Genomic DNA, 25,893 nt, shown 5'->3' on the forward strand with positions numbered 1-25,893 from the left:
GCCCAAGACTGCTGGTTGTTATTCAAGGATCACATGCTCCAAGCTCAGGAGTGTTGCATCCCAACTAGAAGGAAGTGCAGCAGGAGGGCCAGGAGACCTCCTTGGATGGATAAGGAGCTGCTCAGGAAAATTCAAAGGAAAAAAGAGGCTTATAGAAGTGGAAGCAGGGACAGATGGCCTGGGAAGAATACAGGGATGTTGTCTGGGAAGCTAGGGACCAGGATAGGGAAGCTGGGGACCAGGTTAGGAAAGCTAAGGCCCAGTTACAATTGAACTTGGCTACGGATGTTAAGGAAAACAGGAAGGGATTCTATAGGTACATAGCGAATAAAAGACAGACTAGGGTCAAAGTAGGCACCCTCCGGAAGGTATCGGGAGAGCTGGCTACCCTGGATTTGGAGAATCATAGAATCAATCATAGAAGGCTGAGCTTCTTCATGACTTCTTTGCCTCGGTCTTCACTGGCAAAGGCTCTGAACTAACCACCCAAGTCTTGGAAGGCGTTCACAGGAACTGTGAGAATAAAGACCCTAGGCTCACTGTAGGAGAGGATCTGGTTCGAGACCATCTTAAAAACCTAAATGTACACAAGTCCATGGGACCTGACGACATCCATCCATGGGTCCTGAAGGAGGTGGAGAATGAAGTTGCTAAGCCACTGGCTATCATATTTGAAAAATCACGGCAGTCGGATTTAGTTCCCGACGACTGGAAGAAGGGAAATATAACCTCCATTTTCAAGAAGGGGAAAATGGATGACCCAGGGAACTACAGACCAGTCAGTCTCACCTCTGTGCCTGGCAAGCTCTTGAAGCAGATTCTCCTGGAAAGCATGCTAAGGCACATGAAAAACAAGGAGGTGGTTGGTGACAGCCAGCATGGCTTCACTAAGGGGAAATCCTGACTGACGAATTTGGTATCCTTCTATGACAGGGCTACGAAACTGATGGACAGGGGCAGAGCAGTTGACGTCATCTACCTGGACTTGTGCAAAGCGTTTGACACTGTCCCACATGACATCCTTGTCTCTAAATTGGAGAGACATCAATTTGATGGGTGGACCACTCGGTGGATAAAGAACTGGCTGGATGGCTGCACGCAAAGTGTTGTGGTCAATGGCTCGATATCCGGCTGGAGACCGGTCACAAATGGTGTTCCTCAGGGACCGGTATTGGGACCAGTCTTGTTCAACATCTTTGTCAGTAACATGGACAGTGGGATTGAGTGCGCCCTCAGCAAGTTTGCTGATGACACCAAGCTGTGTGGTTCGGTTGATATGCCGGAGGGAAGGGATGCCATCCAGAGGGACCTCAACACGCTTGTGAGGTGGGCTGATGCCAACCTGATGAAGTTTAACAAGGTCCTACACCTGGGTCGGAGCAATCCCAGGCACAGCTACAGGTTGGGCAGAGAAGAGATTCAGAGCAGCCCTGCAGAGAAGGACTTGGGGGTGTTGGTCGATGAGAAAATGAACATGAGCCGGCTTCAGTGTGCGCTCGCAGCCCAGAAAGCCAACCGTATCCTGGGCTGCATCAAGAGGAGCATGACCAGCAGGTCGAAGGAGGTGATCCTGCCCCTCTACTCTGCTCTCGGGAGACCTCACTTGGAGTATTGTGTGCAGTTCTGATGTCCTCAACATAAAAAAGACATGGAAGTGTTGGAACAAGTCCAGAGGAAGGCCACGAGGATGATGAGGGGACTGGAGCACCTCCTGTATGGAGACAGGCTGAGAAAGTTGGGGCTGTTGAGCCTGGAGAAGAGAAGGCTACTTGGAGACATCATAGCAGCCTTCCAGTATCTGAAGGGGGCCTATAGGGATGCTGGGGATGGACTATTCATCAGCGACTGTAGTGACAGGACAAGGAGTAACAGGTTAAAACTTAAACACGGGAAGTTTAGATTGGATCTAAGGAAGAAATTCTTTACTGTAAGGGTGATGAGGCACTGGAATGGGTTGCCCAGGGAGGTTGTGAATGCTCCATCCTTGGCGGTGTTCCAGGCCAGGTTGGATGAGGCCTTGAATGGCATGGTTTAATGTGGGGTGTCCCTGCCCATGGCAGGGGGGTTGGAACTAGATGACCTTAAGGTCCTTTCCAACCCTATCTATTCCATGATTATATGATTCTATCATTGGATTTATCAGGGAATCTTGCACAGACTTTTCCAAAGAAATCATATAATGTTTAAAGTATATGATGATATCATTAAGGGAAATAGTCTGTAACTATATGGCATTCTCAGCAGAAGGGACATAGAATTTATCTCCTGGAAGGCAAGAATTTAAAGCTAAGTGACAAATGATGTAGGCAGGGTTTTGTAAGTTTATCAAGTTAAAAGGACAAGCTACTGGCTGTCAGATACTAGGGGTTTTTTTCCTCCTTTTTTTTTTTTTTTTTTCTATTTTCTCCCTTATCTACCTTAATAAGTATGGGAGAAAGTATAAACACATATGTGAAGCAGGACCAAAAATGGAAGAGCAAAGGAACAGCAAACCAAATAAACAAACAAACAAACAAAAAAAGGGGACATAGAGAGAAGGACACGAAGCAAAGCTGAAGATGAGGTAACTGAAATATGGCATGATGTTATTACTTATTTGAATGATAACGCAATCTATTATTCTGTTAAAAACAGTTTTCTTCCGTGCTTTCCTACAAGGTCCTCTAAAGTAGAAACTTTCGGTTGAGGCAATAGGATGGTCTGAACCTTTAAGAAAGCATCTCTGGAGCACACGCAATCCAGGATAACTGACCTGTCAAGCCTGTACCAGCTCTAATAAGAGATGGTGTTCTATTTCACTGTTTGTCCTAACCATCTTATCTGTTCCCCTGCCAGCAGACTTCGTTATGCGGACATAGCATAAAGTCCCCACTAGGCTAGACCATGTACGACAGACTAGCATTTTTTCAGTGTTGAGTTGTGTTCCTTAGCGGTCGGTGCTGGGACGAGAACTGTTTAACATCTTTGTCGGTGACATGGACAGTGGGATTGAGTGGGCCTTCAGCAAATTGGCTGAAAACACTAAGCTGTGTGGTGCAGTCAACATGCTGGAGGGAAGGGATGCTACCCAGAGGGACCTTGACAAGCTTGTGGAGTGGCTCTATGCAAGCTGTATGAAGTACAAGGTCCTACACCTGGGTCAGAGCAATCCCAGGCACAGCTACATGTAGGGCAGAGATTCAGAGCAGCCCTGCAGAGAAGGACTTGGGGCTGTTGGTCGATGAGAAAATGAACATGAGCCAGCTTCAGTGTGCGCTCGCAGCCCAGAAAGCCAACCGTATCCTGGGCTGCATCAAGAGAAGCATGACCAGCAGGTCGAAGGAGGTGATCCTGCCCCTCTACTCTGCTCTCGTGAGACCTCACTTGGAGTATTGTGTACAGTACTGGTGTCCTCAACATAAAAAGGACATGGAACTGTTGGAACAAGTCCAGAGGAAGGCCACGAGGATGATGAGGGGACTGGAGCACCTCCCGTATGAAGATAGGCTGAGAAAGTTGGGGCTGTTGAGCCTGGAGAAGAGAAGGCTGCATGGAAACCTCAAAGCAGCCTTCCAGTATCTGAAGGGGGCCTACAGGGATGCTGGGAAGGGACTCTTCATCAGGGACTGTAGTGGTAGAACAAGGGGTAACAGGTTAAAACTTAAAGAAGAGAAGTTTAGATTGGATCTAAGGAAGAAATTCTTTACTGTGAGGGTGATGAGGCACTGGAATGGGTTGCCCAAGGAAGTTGTGAATGCTCCATCCCTGGCAGTGTTTAAGGCCAGACTGGACAGAACCTTGGGTGACACGGTTTAGTGTGAGGTGTCCCTGCCCATGACAGGGGTGTTGGAACTAGATGATCTTAAGGTCTTTTCCAACCCTAACTGTTCTATGATTCTAAGTTCAACAAGGTCAAGTATGATGTCTTGCCTCTGTGTCAGGACAATCCCAAGCACAACTACAGGCTGGGTAGAAATGGATTGAAAGCAGCCCTGAGAAGAAGGATTTTGGGGTGTTCATTGACAAGAAGCTCAACATGAGCAGGCAGTGTGTGTTTGCTGCCCATAAAGACAATCATATGTTGGGCTGCATCAAGATGAGTGTGGCCAGCAGGTCAAGGGAGGGGATTCTCCCCCTCCACTCTGCTCTTGTGAGACCCCACCTGAAACACTGTGTCCAGCTCTGGGGCCCCCAACACAAGAGGGATGTCAACCTGCTCAAGCAAGTCAAGAGGAGGGCCATGCAGGTGATCAGAGGGATGAAGCACCTTTCCTATGGAGACAGGATGAGACAGTTGGGCTTGTTCAGCCTGGAGAAGGCTCAGGGCAGACATGCTATAAGCAGTCTTTCAATACCTAAAGGGAGTACAAGAAATCCGGAGAGAGACATTTTACAAGGGCATGTAGTGACAACACAAGGGGAAATGGCTTTAAGCTGACAGAGGGGAGATTTAGATTAGACATTAGGAAAAACTCTTCACTATGAGGGTGGTGAGACACTGGAACAGGTTGCCCAGACTAGCTACTGCTGCTCCATTCCTGGAAGTGTTCAAGACCAGGTTGGATGGGGCTTTGAGCAAACTGGTGTAAGTGGAGATTTGAAACTAGATGATCTTTAAAGTCTCTTCCAACCCAAATCATTCTTTGATTCTATGATTCTATTATTCCATTCATGCTAAGGTCAAAAAAGTACAAATCTTATCAAGTTTCATGAATGACACAAGTCTCTATGAGTAGCTAGAAGGCTTGGCTTCAGTGGGACTGTTCATTTCCATTATTGTTACTGACTGTCAAGTTGATCCTTGAGGAGTTTGAATTGCATGTATTTCAAAATGCCTGTTCTACCTTGAAGTCAAGGTTAATAGAGAAACAGGTGTTCTGTGAAGAAGACGACTATGTATCTCACCAGTGGTGCACAAAAAATTATCACCAGCGTGCCTTATTTGTCATAAGCACAGGTATTGCAGGTGTAGATGAACCTGTTTTCATCTCTGCCTGGCATTTTTTACTCTCTTCGTTGCCACTCAAATTAACACAGGTGTTTTTTCAAGCCGCCGGAATAATTGATCAGAGCAAAATCCAATCTTCTTCAAAATTCAAGAATACTGAAAAAAATTCAATTCGCTGATCCCTCTATGCACTATTTTTAGTGTTTGAGAGGAGGAGGGTAGGTTAGTATTTGCCTCTCTAATAGTGATTTACAATCTAATTCTATGATCTTCACAGATATTCTAAGTTTCCTGCATCTAAAATAGATTTCTTTATTGTTTTCTGGTTGTACTTCTGTTTCCTTCCTCTGTCCTTATTGTACTTCTAATTCTATTCCAGGACTTGAATGTCATCAACATGCTGTTTATTCCTTTTTCCAGATCATTATCAAAGACACTAAGAAAGACTTAATCTAAGGTGAGGCACTGCTTCGTAACTCAGTAATTTCATCTTTAACAGTACACTTTGTTTATGATTTTCTACATAGCTTTTAATCAATATAACAATGTTTCTGTGTATCAAGAGTGATTTAAATTAATTTTCCAGGTAGGATTTCATTATTCACTTCATCAAGTGCTTTACTAAAGTGTTTCACATGTAATGCTTTATTTCATCTAGTGATTTTGTAATTCCATTCTAAAAAGCAATTGAGTTATCAGAGTAAAATATTACCTACTTCCTTGATGGATGTAAAATGCTTTTTAATATAGCAAAACATCTGCATAGCAAGACTAGTTGTGCTTGCCTTCAGCAAATTGTGAGGATGGCTCACTGGTAGACATAAAAAATAAAATGAGAAATAAAAAGAGGCAGAAAGAAACAATATACCAAAGTGAGTAAGTGCATTTTGAGCTATGAAAAAAGAATATTTATACTAATACCTACTTCTGACAGTAGCCAAAAAGAGGGAAAATGAGCAATTACATTCACCTTTATATCTCCTTTCCTCTACCTGCTCTCTCACTGGCTTCATGTTTGAGGTCATAGGTGGTTCACTGACTTCCCATATGAGAGATTGAGACACATTACTCTTATGAATTTAACAAACTTCTGCAGCATTAAATTTCATAGTAAATTAATTTGATATTGTGCAAGTGCAGGTAATGGATCATAGAATCATAGAATAGTTAGGGTTGCTACTCAAATGTTTAGTCTGACCAAGGACTTTCTGAGTCTCATGCTCTGCCAGGGAGGAGGAGAAGCCAGGAGGAAGCAGGGACAGGACACTTGACCCAAACTAGCCAAAGAGGTATTCCATACCACAGTACCTCATGACCAGAATGTAACTGAGAGTTGCCTGGAACGGCTTGGTATCAACGGGTGTGTCGTTGTTTAAGCCCAGGAATTAAATTAGAACCACGCAGTCTACTTCCCTCCCCACCCCCCCAGAGGGATGGGGAGGAGAATCGAAAGAATGTAACTCCCACGGGTTGAGATAAAAACAGTCCAGTAACTAAGGTATAACACAAATCACTACTGCTGCCACCAATAATAATAATGATAAAGGAAATAACAAGGGAAGAGAATACGATACCGACCGCCGGAAAAGAGAGCCCGACAGAAAAGAGAACGTGCCCTTCCGGGTAGCTCCCAGTTACATCCCCCGGCATGACGTGCTGTGGTATGGAATACCTCTTTGGCTAGTTTGGGTCAGGTGTCCTGTCCCTGCTTCCTCCTGGCTTCTCCTCCTCCTTGGCAGAGCATGAGACTCACAAAGTCCTTGATCAGGGTAAACATTCTGATCAGCAACTGAAAACATTGGCTTTATTAGTATTATTCCCAGGCCAAAAGTCAAAACCACAGCACTGCACCAGCTACTAAGAAGGAGAAAAACTGACTGCTACTGCTGAACCCAGGACAGTATCCACCCCTTATTCCATACCATTCACGTCATGCTCAGATCCCACATTTTCCATCTACCCTCACTCTCATCTCAGTGCACTGTTATCTTAGTGCATGGACCAATTCCTATAAAGCTACTGAGTCCATCCGGTCCATGATGTTGGGCTCCATCTCTTATAACAGTCTTTCAGGGCAGGAGAGGCTGTGTGCAGTGTTGGATTGTTGCCTGCTGATGCTGATCGTTCCTTTACTGTAGAACTCATCCGGTTCTATCAAAGTTCATTCTGTGTTGGGATGATGGTCGGAGGGAAGTCAGGGCCAGTCGCTGGTGCCCTGCAGACTTCTAGTTGATGGGCTATAGCAGGCAATAGCATACAATTGAGTTCATCGGCTGTTTTCCCCTAAAATCAAATCCCCTTGAGGTACGCATCGGACTTCCCCATCTTCCCGCATTACCCACCAAGTATATCCAGGTCCCTGAGCAAAAGCAATCCCACAAGTGGGTTTGCCTTTACCTGAAGCAGGAATAACCCAGACTGTCTTCCCCAGCAAATTCTTCATGTGCACCACAGGAACTTTGTCCCCCTTTACAATATGTAAAAGTTCTGACTGGGCTGGGCCAGCCCTGTTGGCAGATCCTCTGGTGTTGACCAACCAGGTGGCCTTTTGGTAAGTGTGTATCCCAATGCTTGAAAGTTCCCCCACCCATTGCTCTCAGTGTAGCTTTTAACAGCCCATTGTACCGTTCGATTTTCCCAGAGGCTGGTGCATGGTAGGGGATGTGATATACCCACTCAATGCCATGCTCTTTGGCCCAAGTGTCTATAAGGTTAATGCGGAAATGAGTCCCATTGTCTGATTCAATTCTTTCTGGGGTGCCATGTCGCCACAAAATCTGGTTCTCAAGGCCCGGGATAGTGTTCCAGGCAGTGGCGTGGGGCACAGCGTATGTTTCCAGCCATCCGGTGGTTGCTTCCACCATGGTAAGCACATGGGGCTTGCCTTGGCGGGTTGGTGGGAGTGTGATATAATCAATCTGCCAGGCCTCCCCATATTTATACTTCAGCCATCATCCTCCATACCAAAGAGGCTTTAACCGTTTGGCTTGTTTAATTGCAGCACATGTTTCACACTCATGAATAACCTGGGCAATAGTGCCCATTGTTAAGTCCACCCCTTGATCACGGGCCCATCAATATGTTGCATCTCTGCCCTGATGACCTGAAGTGTCATAGGCCCATCGGGCCAAAAATAATTCACCTTTATGTTGTCAATCTAAGTCCATCTGAGCCACTTCAATCTTAGCAGCTTTATCCACTTGTTGGTTGTTCTGGTGTTCCTCAGTGGCCCGACTCTTGGGTACATGGGCGTCTACATGGCGTACCTTCACCACCAGGTTCTGCACCCGGGCAGCGATATCTTGCCACAGTGCAGCAGCCCAGATGGGTTTACCTCTGCATTGCCAGTTGCTCTGCTTCCATTGCTGCAACCACCCCCACAGGGCATTTGCCACCATCCATGAGTCAGTATAGAGAAAAAGTACCGGCCACTTTTCTCGTTCAGCAATGTCCAGGGCCAGCTGGATGGCTTTCACCTCAGCAAAGTGACTCGATTCACCCTCTCCTTCAGCAGTTTCTGCAACTTGTCCTTGAGGATTCCATACGGCTGCTTTCCATCTCCGATGCTTTCCCACGATATGGCAGGACCCATCAGTAAACAAGGCATGCTGCTTTTCACTTTCTGACAGTTTATTATATGGTATGGCCTCTTCAGCATGCATCACCTCCTCCTCTGGTGACATTCCAAAATCTTTGCCCTCTGGACAGTCCATAAGGACTTCTAGAATGACTGGACGACTGGGATTTCCTATTCGAGCTCGTTGTGTAATTAGTGCAGCCCATTTACTCCATGTCGCATCGGTTGCATGATGTGTAGAGGAGACTCTGCCTTTGAACATCCAGCCCAGAACGGGCAACCAGGGTGCCAGGAGGAGCTGTGCTTCAGTGCCAATCACCTCCGAAGCAGCTCGAACCCCTTCATAGGCTGCCAGTATCTCTTTCTCAGGTGGGGTATAGCTGGCCTCAGATCCTTTGTATCCCCGACTCCAAAAGCCGAGGGGTCGACCTCGAGTCTCCTCTGGAGCTTTCTGCCAGAGGCTCCAGGTAGGACCATTCTCCCCGGCTGCGGTGTACAGTACATTTTTCACATCAGGCCCAGTCCGGACTGGTCCAAGGGCCACTGCGTGAACTATCTCACATTTAATTTGCTCAAAGGTTTGTTGTTACTCAGGGCCCCATTTAAAATCGTTCTTCTTCTGGGTCACATGATAGAGAGGGCTTACAATTGAACTGTAATTTGGGATGTGCATTCTCCAGAACCCCACAGCACCCAAGAATTGTGTTTCTTTCTTATTAGTTGGTGGAGAGACTGCTGTTATTTTGTTGATCACATCTGTAGGGATCTGGCAACGTCCATCTTGCCATTTTATTCCCCAAAATTGAATCTCCTGTGCAGGCCCCTTGACCTTACTCTTTTTTATGGCAAAACCAGCTTTCAGCAGGATTTGGATTATTTTCCTCCCTTCCTCAAAGACTTCTGCTGCTGTATCGCTCCACACAATAATGTCATCGATGTATTGCAGGAGTTCTGGAGCTTGCCCCTGTTCCAGTGCATTCTGGATCAGTCCATGGAAGATAGTAGGGCTGTGTTTCCACCCCTGGGGCAGTCGGTTCCAAGTGTACTGAACACCCCTCCAAGTAAAAGCAAACTGTGGCCTGCATTCTGCTGCCAAAGGAATTGAGAAGAATGCATTGGCAATATCAGTCGTGGCATACCACTTGGCTGCCTTTGACTCCAGTTCATACTGAAGTTCTAGCATGTCCGGTACAGCAGAACTCAATGGTGGTGTGACTTCATTCAAGCCACGATAGTCTACTGTTAGTCTCCACTCTCCGTTAGACTTTCACACTGGCCATATGGGGCTATTAAAGGGTGAGCGGGTCCTGCTGATCATTCCCTGACTCTCCAGACTACGGATCAGCTTATGGATGGGAATCAGGGAGTCTCGGTTGGTGCGATACTGCCGCCGGTGCACTGTTGCAGTTGTGATTGGCACTTGTTGTTCTTCGACCTTCAGCAACCCCACAACAGAAGGATCCTCTGAGAGACCAGGCAAGGTGGACAGCTGCTCAATTTCCTCAGTCTCCAAAGCAGCAATACCAAAAGCCCATCGGTACCCTTTTGGGTCTTTGAAGTACCCTCTCCTGAGGTAGTCTATGCCGAGGATGCATGGAGCCTCTGGACCAGTCACAATGGGGTGCTTTTGCCATTTCCTCCCAGTCAGGCTGATCTCAGCCTCCAGTACAGTCAACTCTTGGGATCCTTCTGTCACTCCAGAGATATAGATGGGTTCCACCCCTTGACAGCTTGATGGCATCAGGGTACACTGTGCAGCGATATCTACTAGAGCTTTATACTTCTGTGGGACTGATGTGCCAGGCCACCTGACCCACACAGTCCAGTAAATCCGATTGTCCCCTGCCTCCACCTGGCTGGAGGCAGGGCCCCTCTAACAGTCATCACAACGTTGGACACCTAAGTCGCATTGAAAGGGATTATTCTTCGTTATCACAGGAGCTGGAGTAAAATCAGCTCTTCCGCTCCGTCTAGGAACTTGCTCACCAGAGACTGAAGCCACAGCTCTCATGGGATGATTAGTCTTGACCCTTGTTCCTATTTTCAATTCATGCACCTGTTCCTCCAAAGCTGAAGTAGGTTTTCCATCCCACTTCGTCATGTCTTCTCCGTGATCCCGCAGGTAAAACCATAGGGTGGCCCGTGGTGTTTGCCTTCTATATCTTCTGTCTCGAACAATAGGACGTCTTTTGTTAACAGCTGAGACGTGTGTTGGTACACGTGAGGAGCTGGATAAATCAGATAGATCGTCCCTCAATTGTTTGACATCCTGGGACAGTTTTTCCACAGCTGAGATGATGGAAGGGGTGAGATTGTCTTTGAACTCTCGGAGTTTATGAATCATTTCATCCACTGTTAGTGGTATTACGTCATTCCAGGTTACAGTTGCTGATGAATGGGCATATGATGACGGTGCATTCCGTGTAAGTTTTCGCCACATGGGTCATGTACATTTGACTTCATCTGGGTCTATGGGTATATCTCCGTTATTCGGTTTGATGTGATAGATCATCTCTACGATGGCTGATTCCCTCAGAGACTGGATGCCTTTGTCTAAAGTAGTCCACTTGGCCGAACAACTCGTAACATCGTCCTTGTATGGAAACCTTTCTTTCACAGCTGCCAAGAGCCGCCTCCAGAGGCTGAGGGACTTTTTCTCTCTTGCAATTGCTTTGTCAATTCCCCCTTCTCTAGCAAGTGATCCCAGCTGCTTGGCTTCCGTACCTCCTAGTTCGTGACCATCGGCCCCATTGTCACAGCATCGGAGCAACCAGGTGATGATGTGCTCCCCTGGTTGACGGGCAAAATCTTTTCGCATATTCCGTAGCTCGGTTGAGGTCCGAGGTCGAGAAGTCACCTCTTCTTCTTCTTTGTCATGTGATGATGACTCCTGATCAGATGGTGGCCCGGGTGGTGAATACATTGTTTCTTCATCTTGCTTCACCCTTCTTGCCTCTTTTTTGCTTTTTCTCTTGCGTACATGGGCAATCGATATTGGTACGAATTGGTCCTCTGGTTTAGCTGCAGTCATTATCACTGTGGTTTGAGTAGCAACAGTACTTGTCGCTGGGGGTGGTGTAGCTGCTGTGCTTGGAGCTGGGGTAGCTTTGCTGCCTGTTGCAGTCGAAGTTTGAGTAGCTGCTGTACTTGTCGCTGGGGGTGGTGTAGCTGCTGTGCTCGGAGCTGGAGCAGCTGCGCTGTCTGTTGCTTCGCCCTCAGATCCAGGGACATTTTTTTCCTTTTGAAGGTGCTGGATAGTGTTGAACAAGGCCTGGTAAGCATAGGCCAAGCCCCAGCACATTGACATGATTTGTCCCTCTCTGGTATGACCAGGATGACAACACACCTCATTTAAGTGTTTTACTAATTCTTCTGGAGTTTGCACTTGTTCGGTGGTGAAATTCCAAAACACTGGAGGGGCCCACTGACCTAGATACTTGCCCATACTATCCCACACACCCTGCCACTCATGGCTGTCCAACCTCGGGGAAAATCTCTCGGTCCCCCTATTTTGTCGTCTAACCCCAGACAAGACCCAAACCTGACTCTGCTTAACTCTTGAGATCAGACGTAATGGTTGTGGACAAAACACACTCTGTATGCGTGCCAACATGGTGACCCCCATCACAATCAGCAAACAGGTCTCAACAATATTAAAAGGTCATTCAAAAACTTCAAAACTCTCAAACGATGCTGTAAAGGGTCTGGGAGGGGCACTGGGAGGGTAAAAGAATGTCTCCTTCATAGGTTGACCACCCAGGAAGGAGAAAAAAGATGTATAGTTGCTAAGCATTTGTATTATATACCTCCCAAAGTATAAAGGTGGTGACCACACTGGGAACATAAGCCAGATCAGTTTCATGATCAATTTTTCTATTGTATTACAAGTCATTACCATAAAATACAATGAGAGAATAACCTTAGCCGAAGCCCCACACTTGAAAAACACTAACACAGGAAATACCGGCTCTAAGTAAGCTACGGCATATTGAGACTGTGAGATCAAAAACAACAACTTTGAGAGCCAATAAATCATCATTGTGACGAGTGACTAATAATCCAAAACACTGAATGCTTATCACAAATACGATTAGACACACTCTGGTCAGATCTGTCGCTATCTCAACCCTTTGTGCCACACGTTGGGCGCCAAAAAAGAACTGTCGTGGTTTAAGCCCAGGCCGTAAATTAGAACCACGCAGTCTACTTCCCTCCCCACCCCCCCAGAGGGATGGGGAGGAGAATCAAAAGAATGTAACTCCCACGGGTTGAGATAAAAACAGTCCAGTAACTAAGGTATGACACAAATCACTACTGCTGCCACCAATAATAATAATAAGAGAAATAACAAGGGAAGAGAATACGATACCGCCCGCCGGAAAAGAGCCCGACAGAAAAGAGGACGTGCCCTTCCGGGTAACTCCCAGTTACATCCCCCGGCATGACGTGCTGTGGTATGGAATACCTCTTTGGCTAGTTTGGGTCAGGTGTCCTGTCCTCCTTCCTCCCGGCTTCTCCTCCTCCCTGGCAGAGCATGAGACTCACAAAGTCCTTGGTCAGGGTAAACATTCTGACCAGCAACTGAAAACATCAGCTTTATCAGTATTATTCCCAGACCGAAAGTCAAAACCACAGCACTGCACCAGCTACTAAGAAGGAGAAAAACTGACTGCTGCTGCTGAACCCAGGACAGGGTGGTATTGTATTCTCTTCCCTTGTTATTCACCTTATCATTATTATTATCAGTGGTAGCAGTAGCGGTTTTGTGTTATACCTTAGTTTACTGGACTGCTCTTATCTCAATCAGTGGGAGTTACATTCTTTCGATTCTCCTCCCGTCATCTCCTGGAGCCGGGGGAGGGGGAGAAGGTGGGGGGAGTGAGGGAGTGGGCTGACTTGCCGACAGGATTTAAACCACGACAGTAGTCCCTATAGAGGTGTTTCCTATTTGATTCTCTATGTACTTCTAATATTCATTTTGCCTGTTTGACAGCTGTGAGTTCAGCTCATGTTTTTGCAGTCTGTGGACTAATAAATTTATCCACAAAAAAATACAAGATACCTTAGAATACCTCTTGAGTGATAATAGCTCATCTGAAAGACATCATTTTGTCACTCTACAGTGACTCCACTTGTGGATCATTTACATTTAGAGACAGTGAAATTCATCTTTCAGTTTGGTTTGAGACAGATCCCTTGCTTTCTTTACCATAAAGCAAGGACATTTCTTCAGCTCCTCTGCAGTGATTACTAATCCAAAGAATTAATTTAACTTTTCCTCTACATCATTCACTTGAGTAAGTGTGGAAGGTAAAATGAAGAAAATGCTCATGATTAATACAGAAAGCAAGCACCAAGGGGAAATATTAAGGAAATGGTAAAAGAAAAGAGATGGAAAATGGTAAAATGAGAAGGAATTAAAAATAGAGGAAAAAGGACCCATGAAATCTGAAACTAGCCAGACTACTTGAATGAAAACCACAACCATTTGTTGATGGGAAGCCCATATTCTGCAGTTAGTTCAGATCCTTAGCCCTAGACAGCCACAATGGAAATCTGACATATCCATTTGATTTCCAGGTCTTGAATGAATAAGGTGTTTTGCTAGTGGATATCAGTTGCAAATACTCATCAATTTCCCATGTTTTATACCTTCTTGATGATGGGAGCATCCTTGCTTTCTGGATAAAAATCTGCTTTCTGAAGTTTTCTCTCCTGTTTGTATGGCAAGAGAATGTCTGGAGGTGGATAGTTTCTCATGCAGATAGAGTCAAGTGTGCTGAGTCAGTGTCCTTTGGTCTGTGACATACTTTCTGCAAAAGGTTAGAGAAAGCTTTAATCTCTCTTCTGTACTCCAAGTACAGAATTAAAGTATCTTTACATCTTATTAAAATGCTTCTGATCACATTTTTGAATTTGAAATAAGTCTTTTAAATAAGCTGAATTTAGTCAGTTTTAAATACATTGTACATGGAATTAGTTATGGTGTTAGGCCTCTTTTTCCTTGTTTCATTAGTGGCTAAACTGCTTATATAAAGTTCAGTCTAAATATGACATCATTTTGTTCTGAATATGCCTTTTTAGAATGTTTACTTGACATTTGCTAGATGAGCCCTCTAAATAATCTAATTCTAGGAAAAGCTTCATCAAAATCAAAAGGTCATTATCTAATGCTGAAAAAGTCATTATGATTTCTTCTAAAATTATCTCCATTTTCCTTTTCTCACTGCTGGTATAATGCCCCAGATCTGCTTTATGCCCTTCGGGGGGTATTTGAATGCTAAAGGGGATATTTATCAGCAAACACAAACTGGAGAAAGAGACGGCTCTTGTAACAACTGGGTTTGAATGTCTGAGGCAACTCCAGCGTGGCACAGAGAGTCATTTACTCCTGAGGCATTGCTGATGCACAGGAATGGTTGCAGCCATTCAGGGGACAGAAAAATGTGCAGTCAGTGGCCCTCAGCCATTCATTTGTTTCCTACTTACATAACTCTGACTTCTCTGTTTTGCATGGAGGAAACACCAATTTTTCCCAATAGACATACAGCTAATCCTCTATACCATTATCAGAAGAATTCCTTCTATGATACTCCTGATATAATACTGTAATACGCCTTCTCTCTTCCTAAACCTATGCTCCTGGTGCTAATTCCATGGATTTTTCCAGAACGTTAGAACCATAAAACAAGACAGATTTATCTTTCAAAGGGCCTATTAAATAAATAGCCAGATGTCACGCAAAGTGAAATACAAAAGAATGGACTTCATATTAGTAGAAGATAACGTTTAGGGTTTTTTCCTCTGTAATAGTTGTTATCTTAAACCAAATTTAACTAGTCCTATAACTCTTCTTCATCTTCCAGCATCCTTGTGTATTCTGTGTATTTCACTTAACTATTTCCTTTTTTCTCTACCATTTAATGAAGAATAATTGAAGCTGCCCTTTGAAATATATGTAGAGATCAGACTGTTATCATAAGGTCAGCCCAATTTTATTTTCAAAAGCCAAAATAAAACCCTTAGCCCAACAAAACAAGATTATTTTAGTTCGGCAGTCTCATGTTATGCATAGCTTCTGCTGTGGTAATTTGAAATAAGCTTTTGTTTGCATGCTGTATTTTTAAGCACACATTGATTTTCAAAACCTGTAGAGAGAAAAATAAAAGTCATGACTGTCAAACAGTAGACAATCTCATCTGAACATGACTTGATAATTTAGTATATTTATGATGAACTTCCTACGTAAGTGATTTCCATCTTTCTTAATAGATCTTAATTTTGTAAAAATCTACTGTAAAATATAGGCTCTTAAGTCTCCAAGAAGCATTCTGAAACAAAATCCTTTAATGTTCTCAGGAATTAATGCTGGTTTTCTTCAAATATAATAGATAAAGTAATTTTAGTTTATTATTTATACCTCTAGAGTACAAACATTGTGTTCATCTTATCTGTGTCAGATCATATCCTCTTCATTCAGAATGCATAACCTGTTTTACTTGGCCCTTGTTTCTAAAGTGAAAAGCACAGCATAATCTCATCTGAATTAACATCAGCAGTTCCCAATGCTGCATCATTTTTCACATGGATATGAACACTTGCAATATCAATGATCTCGACTTGAGTATTTCAGCTTTTTTGGGGGTTAAGATTACAATGACGCACACAGTAGAGGAACATAGAACCAGCTAAGGTGAAAGCAAACAATATGTACACAGTATCATCACAGCAGCTGTGAATCATATCTACAGAAAGCAGTTTAGCTGGACTGACACCTCCAATATTAATGTTGCATGGAAATGCACATCCTGTATATTATCTTTCCGTTTGGTCTGCATTAATGTAAATACATTACATGAGTCCAAAATTCTTAAATCATTACAGAACACTCAGGTTTTGCATTTCTTTGTTTTGCCAATTTACTCAGGAAAAAGTTTTGTGTTTTCCAGAAAGACTAGGACAAGAAGGATGTGTTCTACAGGACAAGTTCAATAGGACATTTAGGGAATTAAAAAAAAAGTAATTTGAAATATTACTAGCGAAGCTTTTGTCTTGAAGAACTGATTTTCCAGCATGAAAGAGTATTTCATTAACATCTTGTCTTAAGGGCAAAATTTAATGCTGACCAGATTAATAAGAGCTACCTACATGCATCCAGGCAATCAAATAATATGCACTTGTCAGGAATAAATTGTTTCAAAACAATTAAATATCATAGAATCATAAAATCATAGAATAGTTAGGGTTGAAAAGGACCTTAAGATCATCTAGTTCCAACCCCCCTGCCATGGGCAGGGACACCTCACACTAAACCATGCCACTCAAGGCCTCATCCAACCTGGCCTGGAACACCGCCAAGGATGGAGCATTCACAGCCTCCCTGGGCAACCCATTCCAGTGCCTCACCACCCTTTCAGGAAAGAATTTCTTCCTTAGATCCAATTTAAACTTCCCCTGTTTAAGTTTGAACCCATTACCCCTTGTCCTGTCACTACAGTCCCTGATAAATAGTCCCTCCCGAGCATCCTTGTAGGCCCCCTTCAGATACTGGAAGGCTGCTATGACGTCTCCACGCAGCCTTCTCTTCTCCAGGCTGAACAGCGTCAACTTTCTCAGCCTGACTCCATACGGGAGGTGCTCCAGTCCCCTGATCATCCTCGTGGCCTTCCTCTGGACTTGTTCCAACAGTTCCATGTCCTTTTTATGTTGAGGACACCAGAACTGCACACAGTAATCCAAGTGAGGTCTCACGAGAGCAGAGTAGAGGGGCAGGATCACCTCCTTCGACCTGCTGGTCACGCTCCTTTTGATGCAGCCCAGAATACGGTTGGCTTTCTGGGCTGCGAGCGCACACTGAAGCCGGCTCATGTTCATTTTCTCATCGACCAACACCCCCAAGTCCTTCTCTGCAGGGCTACTCTGAATCTCTTCTTTCCTCAACCTATATCTGTGCCTGGGATTGCTCCGACCCAGGTGTAGGACCTTGCACTTGGCATGGTTAAACTTCATCAGGTTGGCATCAGACCACCTCACAAGCGTGTCAAGGTCCCTCTGGATGGCATCCCTTCCCTCCGGCGTATCAACCGAACCACACAGCTTGGTGTCATCAGCAAACTTGCTGAGGGCGCACTCAATCCCACTGTCCATGTCACCGACAAAGATGTTGAACAAGACTGGTCCCAATACCGATCCCTGAGGGACACCATTTGTGACCGATCTCCAGCCGGATATCGAGCCATTGACCACAACTCTTTGCGTGCAGCCATCCAGCCAGTTCTTTATCCACCGAGTGGTCCACCCATCAAATTGATGTCTCTCCAATTTAGAGACAAGGATGTCATGTGGGACAGTGTCGAACGCTTTGCACAAGTCCAGGTAGATGACGTCAACTGCTCTGCCCCTGTCCATCAGTTTCGTAGCCCTGTCATAGAAGGATACCAAATTCGTCAGTCAGGATTTCCCCTTAGTGAAGCCATGCTGGCTGTCACCAACCACCTCCTTGTTTTTCATGTGCCTTAGCATGCTTTCCAGGAGAATCTGCTTCAAGAGCTTGCCAGGCACAGAGGTGAGACTGACTGGTCTGTAGTTCCCTGGGTCATCCATTTTCCCCTTCTTGAAAATGGAGGTTATATTTCCCTTCTTCCAGTCGTCGGGAACTAAATCTGACTGCCGTGATTTTTCAAATATGATGGCCAGTGGCTTAGCGACTTCATTCTCCACCTCCTTCAGGACCCATGGATGGATTTCGTCAGGTCCCAGGGACTTGTGTACGTTTAAGTTTTTAAGAAGGTCTCGAACCAGATCCTCTCCTACAGTGGGCCTAGGGTCTTCAGTCTCACAGTCCCTGCTTTTGCCTTCCAAGACTTGGGTGGTGTGGTGAGAGCCTTTGCCAGTGAAGACCGAGGCAAAGAAGTCATGAAGAAGCTCAGCCTTCTCCAAATCCTGGGTAGCCAGTTCTCCCGATATCTTCCGAAGGAGGCCTACGTTGTCCCTAGTCTGTCTTTTATTCGCTATGTACCTATAGAATCCCTTCCTATTATCCTTAACATCCCTAGCCAAGTTCAATTCTAATTGGGCCTTAGCCTTCTTACACTGGTCCCTAGCTTCCTGGCCAACATCCGTGTATTCTTCCCAGGCCGCCTGTCCCTGCTTCCACTTCTATAAGCCTCTTTTTTCCTTTGAAGTTTCTGAGCAGCTCCTTATCCATCCAAGGAGGTCTCCTGGCCCTCCTGCTGCACTTCCTTCTAATTGGGATGCAACACTCCTGAGCTTGGAGCAGGTGATCCCTGCATAACAACCAATAGTCTTGGGCCTCCCTGCCCTCTAGGGCTGTGTCCCATGGAACCTTACTAAGCAGGCTCCTGAAGAGGCCAAAGTCTGCTCTCTTGAAGTCCAGGGCAGTGAGCTTGCTGCAAGCTCTTCTCACTGTCCTGAGGATATTGAATTCGACCATCTCGTGGTCGCTGCAACCAAGGCTGCCCTGGAGCATCACATTTGCAACCAACCCTTCCCTGTTGGTGAGCATGAGGTCAAGCATGGCACCTCTCCTTGTCGGCTCCTCTATCACTTGCAGAAGGAAGTTGTCTTCCACACAATCGAGGAACCTCCTGGATTCCTTGTGCCAGGCCGTACCTTCACTCCAACAGATGTCAGGGTGGTTGAAGTCTCCCATGAGAACAAGGGCCTGTGAGCGTGAGTCTGTTCCTATCTGCCTATAGAGCACTTCATCTACAGATTCCTCTTGATCGTGCGGTCTGTAACAGATACTCACAGTAACGTCACCCATCGCTGCTCTCCCTTTAACCTTGACCCACAAACTCTCTGTCGACTGCTCACCCATCCCCAGAGAACCGTCCTTCTCTAGCAGGTCAGAGACATCAGGAACTGAAAAGAAGTGGTAGATGCCATGCAGCTTGATTTAAGGAAAGCTTCATACATGATGTTTATGAAGTCAAATAAACACAGTGTACATTAAACTACTGTTGCTGGCTGAAAAGCCATTCTCATTGTAGCTAGTAATGGTTTACTGGCAATTTGAGGAATGTATTGATTGGGATTCTGCAGAGATCTAGCCAAGGTCTGGTGCTGTTAAAATTTCTGTTAGCAATCTGGTTGATGGAACAGAGTATATTCTTATGAATTTGCAGATGACAGGAAGAACTGCAAGTATATTGGAAGATAGGAATGAGTTCAAAATTATTTTGACAAGCAGAAGTATGATCTGGAAAAAAGAATAGCGTTCAATAAAAGTAACAGCACTTAGGCAGGAATGATGAGGACAATACAGTATGAGGAACAAAACAGAGATAACAGGTGAACGCAGTCTGAGCTTTTATATCTTATCATAGTCTGAATTTGAGCCAACAATGACTTGATGTGGGAAATGCAAATACAGTAAAATACATAGTGTTATATAATATACATTATGTGTCCCTGGGAAACATAAGGAGGAGTTCATGCTGCCAAACACATGAAGTAATACTTTTCTCTCTGCTCAGCATTTTTAAGCCCTCAGATTAATTCTTCAGTTCAGGCACAGCATTGCAAATAAGAGAGTATATCAACTAGAAAGTAGTTAGAATGTTCTGTCTGGAAAACATGAGGAAAACTTTTTGAAAAATGTAAATGTTTAACCTAGAGAAACAATGGGAAGGAGCATGAATTCTTTTCTCGAGGATGCAAACACATTGCTGCAAAGAAAAGGTAATCTATTTTCTCTGTCCATAGTATATGACAAAGGAATATGATGAGAAGAGATCTATATCAAAAAAGATTCAGTTTAGACATTGCTTCACAGCTTCATGGCAAGTGTGGTAAAGCACTGGAAGAGTCTGCTTAGGGGAAGTTAATTGTGTAATTAATGGTGTAATTAATTACACCAACATTAATGGTGTAATTAGGGCCATTTTTTATTATGGGGGTATGGAGATGGTCTGAAGAACTTCCCAGGATGTCCTCCCTTTATCATATTTCTGTAAAAATACCCATCTGTCCAGCTTTTGAATAACTGCAAGGAACACTAACCAAATAAAGGGGTTTTTTTCCTGATGGCATTTAGAAGAAGGAGTTGGGGTTTTTTATGTGTAAATTATTTCTCTTTCTCTTTACTGCATTTTTTTCCCCCTCATTTGTCTTCTTCCTGCTTTCACTTTTTCTTTCCTCAGCCCATTTATCTCTTCATCTTTATTTCTAGAAACCTGATTTCTTATGAAGGGAGAAAAACTCTTGAAATTGATCACCTGTTCTCAAGACTCATATATGTATGTATGTGTATTCAATAAATGAAGTGTATTCATTTATTACATGAATATTTTTTAGATTAATACTGGATCATTTGCATTATCATGGCATGTAAAGTATTCAAGATTTGACATCAGACATTTTCTAAAGTTTGAAGGTTTTCCATAGAAAAATGTATTTTTTGATTTCTTTTTCCAATTGAAATGTTGACTGGACTAGTGGAAAAAAGTACAAAAAACAAAAAAACAACAAACAATGAACCCAAAAAGAAACAATTTTTGAACCTTCCTGTTCGTTCTCAGCCACAATGAGTAAATTAAAGCACATGCATAGGATGTTTTACCTCCCCAGCTCATCCACCAAAATTCAAAAGTTTGGGTTACCTTTATAGTCTGGTAATTGTCTTTGCAATATGCGATTTGTTCTTAATGTTGAGACTGAGCAGGCTAGCTTACCATAAGCATATGCCATCTGAAACTTTTTGAAGAAAACAAGATTATTGTTTTCTCTTAACTGTCAACTTAGAAGTTTAGAAAAGAATTGAGTGCAATTCATCCCAGCCGTCTCAGATAGACAGATCCTGAGAAAAGCTGAACTCTTGTTTATAGTCCCTGAAAGCACTTTTTGTAGAAACAGAAGGCAGGTTATGATTCTCATTAAGAAAGAGCAACAATGACTTCTGCGTGGTATTTTTGAGATAATTAGTGCAATAACTATTTCTATCTTTTTCAATTAAGAGTTATGATTGTGCTCAAAAGTTGTAACAGAATTTGGCTGAAGCAGCTTTTCGAGTCTGAAGTTCGTCAATGTCCATGTAAAGTACTGCTGTCCTGTGAGAGACTCGGTGTGACAGTCAGAAGTCGCAGTTCATCACAGGAGCATATCGCACTGATGTCATCTGCTGGGCAGCAGGAATCTATCCCAGCATTAGGACTTCCCCAGGGACAGGAAAAGAGCCAACTACAACACTTCTGCTGTCAGCAATCCAAGCATTATTTTATTCTTCCATCTGTTTCTCTCTCTAGTCTACTATTTCTGTTCCATACAGAAAAACGCCTTCCATTCTCTGCTATTTCATTATGTAGCACTGCATAGAAAGGACATTAAAAATGCTGTTCTTCCTTATATATTTCTCCTTAAACATTCAATGAGGAGGTGCTAAAGTGAGAGAAAGCAAGGGTGCCTCTTTTTTTTTTCTTCTTTGAAATACACTATTTTAGCAAGTAAAAAAAACCTGTTCTGTTCCATATAAAATAAATGTGCACAAATAACAAAGGCAAGTCAATTTACAATCTGAATTTTTCTGAAATTCCTGGAGGAGGAATTAAAAAAGAACATTCATTCTCATTTATTTTGGCTTGTATTTTCCAGCTCATTGGCCTACTAAATTGTGAAGCCCTTAAGCCAAACTTGGGGTAAGTTTGCATACAATTCTCATTAAATTTGCATAATGTAGCTCTAAGAATAAATCATAGTGTTTTCAGTATCACAATGCAGGATCTAAGCCCCATAATCCTGTGAAAGTCAATGAAAGGCATTGACTTTGCAAGCCTGGACAGATTTCTCTATAAACTTGTTACAAAAAAACCTAACATTTTGAATAGCAATTTGCTGCTTCAAGAGGACTTTTAAATGTTGAGGTGGTTGTGGGTTGGCCTTGGTCAGCAACCAGACACCCACCCAACAGCTCACTCACTCTGCTTCTTGCACAAGACAGGCTGAGAACAGAGGATGAAACAGCCCACAGATGGACATACAGACACGGAGATCAACTTCCTACCAGCTTATCAACTACTATCTTGAGCAAAACAGGCTCAACTTGAGAAAGATTAGTTTAATTTAATTTAATTTATTGCCATATAAGATGAATTTGGAAAGTGAGAAACAAAGACAAAAATAAACCCAACACCTTCCCTCCACCCTCCTTTTTCCCGGTCTCAGCTTCACTCCTTCACTCCAAACTCATTTACTTCCTCCCTTCAGTAGCACAAGTGGATGGAGAGTGGGGTTTCTGTTAACCCCCTAGCAGATTCTCTCTGCTATTTCTTCCTCCTTACACTTCTCCCCTGCTCCAAGGTGGTGTCTCTCTATGGGTTGTAGTCCCATGAGATGTAATCCAGTGGATTGCAGTCCTTCACAAACCTCTCCAAAGTGGGTCATTCCCACCGACTGCAGTTCCTTTATAGGAACTATCTTCCTGCTATATCAGGAAATATCCACCTGCTCCCCTATGGACTCTCTACAGGCTGCAGTGGTTGCTCCAGTGCTTGGAGCACCTCCTTCCCCCCCTTATTCTCTGATACTGGTGCTCTCAGGACTATTTATCACTTTTTTTCCTCACTCTTCTTGTTTAGTGTTTTCCCCTCTCTTAAATATTTTTTCTCAAAGGTGCCACCCACTTGAGTGATAGGCTCAGATGTGTGCTGCAGTGGGTCTATTTGGTGTCTCAGGCAACAGCTATGTCCAGCACAAGATAGCCCCAGCCTCCCCTCACATATACCACCCTACAGACCCTTACAGCCAACACTAGGACACAAACACTCAATTCATTTTCAGTAGTAAGCAAAAGAAGGAAGAGTACTACCCTAGTTTGTCTTCTAATACTATTGTCAGCAGAACAACAATAGTACATCACCACTTTTCTTCAGTAACCTCCTCATCTTACAAGATTTTTAGTGATGCAGGGTCAATAAATTAGTTTTTTCACTACTTTTCACAGCTAACAGGAGCTATAGGCAGAGATCATATTTGCTGGGGGAGGAAGCAAGGGAACCAATTCTCAGCTTGCTACATGACACAGCATGCTTTTCATAGGCTTATTAGTTGTTTTTCCATTTGTAAAGCCTGCATTTGTTCATTTCCAGGCACTCACTCAGTTTCAGTAGCATGTCCATTTCCTCCACAACAGCTGTTGAACTGAACAACTGTTCTGAAAAATACGTGCCTGCCTGTTATTAACTTCATTGGCACAGTCAACATTTCCTAGAAACGTGAAGCATCTTCTGGATTTTCAGAGTTATTTCAGGGTTATTCTCAGTGTAGCATCTGAAGCTCTTCAGGGAAACATCCACATTCAGAGCTCAGCTGTGTAGCAAACCTGCTTACTTATCCATTTTCGCTCCTCTGGTACCTCATTAGTACCAATCCCCTTCGTCTGTTGTTTTTGTCACCCTATCATGTGTTAGGGATGGAGAAACAATTTTTTTCTGGATTTTGTATTTTTTTTTTTATCATAGGGACTTTTTGCTGTTTAGTGTCCATTTTCTTTTCCCTCTCTTATATTGTGCTTCCAGCAGAAAGCAACAGAAAACATAGCCTCTCTGATGGACCTGATTCAATAAATGTCATCAAATGGTTAATAAAATGTATCTCTTAAAATATCATTTAACTGCATTTGACTAGTCCAAACTGACTTTATGCATTAGTAACAGCAGCTCATTCCAGTTATGCTGGAAAAGAGGTGCTAAGGAAAAGAGGAACATTGTTTTATTTGATTCTACTAGCTTTTCTATGTTTTCTTGGAAAATAATCTAAAAAATGATTAACAGTCATTCTCCATATACTTTATGCTTCTATGATAAGTCTTTATAATGCTTTGGCAGTACTATTTCTTGGGCTTACCCCCTGCTTAAGCTTGGACTGTTTAACTGTATTACCAATAGAAGTGCTTCATTGTATGCTAGAACTCTCTAACTTGGGAGGTGAACAAGGAACCTATAGAGTACAGCTAAGAAATCACTGTTTTATATTATAATCCAGATCTGGGCATCTGAAGAATTCTTTAGCTGTGGGGAATGCTGCACAAGAAGCTGCACCAGCAGACCTGAACGAGAGCAGGAACATCCTGACGCTCATCAGCTGCAAACCATGGGAGTCAAGAGGAATCGAAGTTAAAACACGGAGATAATCTCTAAGAACTGTTGATATTGAAACAAAGAAGTTACTGAAGACAAAGATATCATATCTGGGACTTTCCCAGAAGCTAATGAAAGTATCCAATGTGGACAGAGGAGACAAAAGAATGTGTGTTCAAGGAAAATGGAAAATAATAATGTAGCAGAAAGTAGTAACAGAAAAATGTGCTTATACATCTGAGAACAAATAAGTTGTTCAAGCAAAGACACGTGAACAATAATGTGATCGTTTGGGAAAAGCATATGATGTTTCAAAAAGTACCGAAAAGAAACTAACCGATACTAGCAATTACTAACCGCTAGGCAGGGGTCTATAAAAAGCCGTAAGCTCGCTCAGTAAACGATTTCGGTTGCATCACAACTGGAGCCCGTGCCTCTGTCGCCACAGTTAGCCATTCTGTTGTGTGATAAACTGAAGTCTTTATGTAATTTTTCTTAGAGCTAAAATATGAGCCTGGCACATCAGCAAGTGTTAAACGTATTCCATGCTTACTTTGATGTAAACTGGGAGTAATATTGATAAAACCAGGTATAGATGAGAAGACAATAATCCAGATTTTTTTTTTGTCATTTTGATTTAACTGATTTGGGGGAAGGAAGAGAAAAGGTTTTGCCCCAAATATCTTTTAAATAATGCACTTTACTGAAGTGTACATAACACAGTCTTGAAAGATCACACATCTAAATTCATGAACAAAGTACTAGAAACTCATCCTCTATATTCCTCCCAATGGAAGCTTAATAACCTTATTTCACAAGAACATTATACAAAAGAAACAACTCAAATGTATTTGGAAGCAAACACAATGGAGGAAATGTCTCTCTCATTGTTATGAGAAGCTATGAAACCCATACTGAAAAGCTATATAATATTGTATTCAAATCACAGGAGGAAAGAAAACGTCAAACAAAGTAAATTAGAAAAGAAACTAAACCCAGGAACCCAGAGGTACTTTACAGACTCTTCCAGAACAGAGCAGCTAGAAAATGCTCTAATTCACAATCACTGTTCAACAGACAGAGAAAAAAAACCTTATTTATTTCTAAAACAAAAAGCTATTTTCAAATAAATGCTGAAGAACAAGCTTTGAGAAGTGCTTGACTCAATACACATCTTCAGACTGGTTATTGTTGTGTGCCTTAAAATACCATCAGTGCAACCATAATTACTAAATTTCAGGAAATAATGAAAGAATTATGCAATTTCTGGGAGAAACTTGATGCAACTAAACACA

Source organism: Psittacula echo (genome assembly GCF_963264785.1).
Source record: "Psittacula echo genome assembly, chromosome: 2".
Classification (NCBI taxonomy): Eukaryota; Metazoa; Chordata; class Aves; order Psittaciformes; family Psittacidae; genus Psittacula; species Psittacula echo.